At 35.3% G+C, this 2,602-nt stretch overlaps 1 pseudogene; it reads left to right on the top strand.

The window, feature by feature from the left end:
* The first annotated feature begins 311 nt into the window (after positions 1-311).
* On the top strand, positions 312-851 carry LOC137714229 (monothiol glutaredoxin-S6 pseudogene; annotated as a pseudogene).
* Positions 852-2,602: the final 1,751 nt, after the last annotated feature.

The following is a 2,602-nucleotide window of genomic DNA, read 5'->3' as shown; positions in this document are numbered from 1 at the left end:
TTGTTATAAAGCATACATAGTGTCCCTTAATTTTTTTCGACCTGGAATTCACGCTCCCATTGGTCAATCATGTCCTACACAGAACCAGTGATCCTAGCTAGGGTTACCGTCAAGTAACTGACCATGCATGCATAAGGGTAATTTGGGAATCGGATTACAATATCAATTTATCCTACTATCCCTTGCTAACTTTAAGCTTTTATTCTGTGGATCAAACTAAAATATTGCAAATCCTACCATGCACATTGAATAAGTAACCAGTATAAATAGACCTATAATGCACCTCAAGTTACTCATCAACAAAAAATTTCTACAATTTTAACACATACACTAAGCAATTAATATCTAGCAATGGACATAGTAGCGAGATTGGTGGATGAGAAGCCATTGGTGATCTTCAGCAAGAGTTCTTGTTGCATGAGTCACTCTACAAAGTCATTCCTACGTGGTTTTGGAGCAAACCCTACAATTTACGAGCTGGATCAAATGCCGAACGGGCAGCAGATCGAAAGAGCACTGCTGCAGCTCGGTTGTCGGCCAAGTGTACCTGCTGTGTTCATAGGGCAGCAGTTCGTCGGCGGTAATAATACAGTCATGGGTCTCCATGTACAGAATAAGCTTGTCCCTCTCCTCATGAGAGCCAAAGCTATTTGGATTTGGAACGAAAAGTAGTGTGTGTGTGTGTGTATAGATTTAGTATTCAGATACGTACTGAACCCTAAATTCTAAACCACCGGCCCTACGAAGGGGCCGCTTCGATCTTTTTGTACTTTGATCTAGGTATATGAGTACCAAATTGAGAACTTCTGTCACGACGTTTATGAATACTGTAATTGCATATACTTCTAGCTCTTTCTTTCCCTAATTTTCATTTTTGTTGGAGATTACTTATGTATTGTATTTGATACAGAATGCATTGGGTTGAAGAATAACTCTCTATCTACCAGAGCAAACCACTTACAACATTACAAGCAACCCACCCACTTTTTATCTCAACCTTAATTAAGTTCGAGAAGGATACATTAATTAAGAGGCCCTTGGATTTTGTTTTCTGAACTATAGATTACGTACTGAAACCTTCTTATCAAATATAAATCTAGCTAATTAAGGGGAAACTCTGGGTACACTTGTTAATTGATGATTTGGATTACAACTCTTCTTACGTTTCCTTTACCAGTGAGCCACCGGCCCTTTGGTCTCAAGACAAAACTGCACATATAATAACGTGATAAATAATGGCAGTGATAGAGTTATATGGTCCAACTTGCTGGTACGTTTGAGAAATTAGATTCTGTTGAGCTCTGAAGATTTTAAGCTACCTGCATGTACCATGTGATAAAATTTGTATATTAGCTATAATAGAAGGGTTTTATGCAATGAAGATGTTATTGTGGCAGTATTATAAACATTGTCACTCACGTATTATCATTGGAGAAAGTTAAACTGTATGTCATGTGTATTTCGTATTTATTTGAAATGCCCCTATAATTATGACAATCTCATTATTTAGAAGAGCTTGAGAAGGATTTGATGGAATGGTCGAATGAGTGCACAACAACATATTGTAGCGTTTCAAAGCAATAATGCGATGCTATGTATAGGGACGGATCTATATAGGGACTGAGGTGGTCCTAGGACCCTCCGAAGATCGGGAGAAATGCTTGTGAAGTACCATGGAGGGCCACCCTAAACTTTAGATGGAGCTCTATGAAGGACTGGGTGGTATAAATCATTGTGAAAAATAAAAATTAGTATCCCAGTAGGTATAAGATCCACAGCTGAACTGGGTTTTCTTCGCCGGAGTTTGAATATGTAGTTGTAGAACCGGCTGGGTAAAGTGAATGAAGAAGATCGATTGTCCATATGTCTGTCTTTTATGGAAACGGTGCCGTTTTGCTTCTTCCCTTTTTTTTTTTTTTTTTTTTTTTTTTTTTTTTTTTTTCTTTTTTCACCTTCTTATCTCCTTTTCTAGTTGAACCCACTATCTTCTCTCTAAATATTTTTTTTATCTCATTTTTCCGTTTGGCCCTTTTTTATATCCTTACAATCAGTGGCGAATCCAGGATTTTAAACTGGGGGGGTCCTATTAATAAAGGTCAAAAAATTTATAGACAAAAATAACATTGAAAATATGGTCCTTTTGTCTTGAGCTTGAACTACCTGAACAAATAGATGGTCCTATTGGCTTTGGCTTGAACTTTTTTGCCATATTTCTTATTTCTAAACTACATATTTAACAAAAATTACAAAACATATACCAATTAACCAATAAACAAAAATTCCATATTTCTTATTTCTAAACAACACATTTAACAAAAAATACAAAACATATACCAATTACCCAATAAACAAAAATTCCATCTAAATTCTAATGATCAAATGAGTATAAACATAAAACATATCAATAATAGACTAAAAATCTTCATCAATACCTAATATAATTTAATTGAGATTAGATTAGAATACCAAAAAACTTACTTGAATTGTGAACCAAATATGGTGGCCTAGAGATTTGGGGAGGTATGATATTAGAGTAATAAAATTATAATATGGGATTAAGTGTGAGATTTAGAATTTTAGGGTTTTGAAATTTGAGGAGTTG

Source organism: Pyrus communis, chromosome 3 (assembly GCF_041283825.1).
Source record: "Pyrus communis isolate YQ-2024b chromosome 3, ASM4128382v1, whole genome shotgun sequence".
Classification (NCBI taxonomy): Eukaryota; Viridiplantae; Streptophyta; class Magnoliopsida; order Rosales; family Rosaceae; genus Pyrus; species Pyrus communis.
This window is presented reverse-complemented; position numbering and strand designations above follow the sequence as displayed.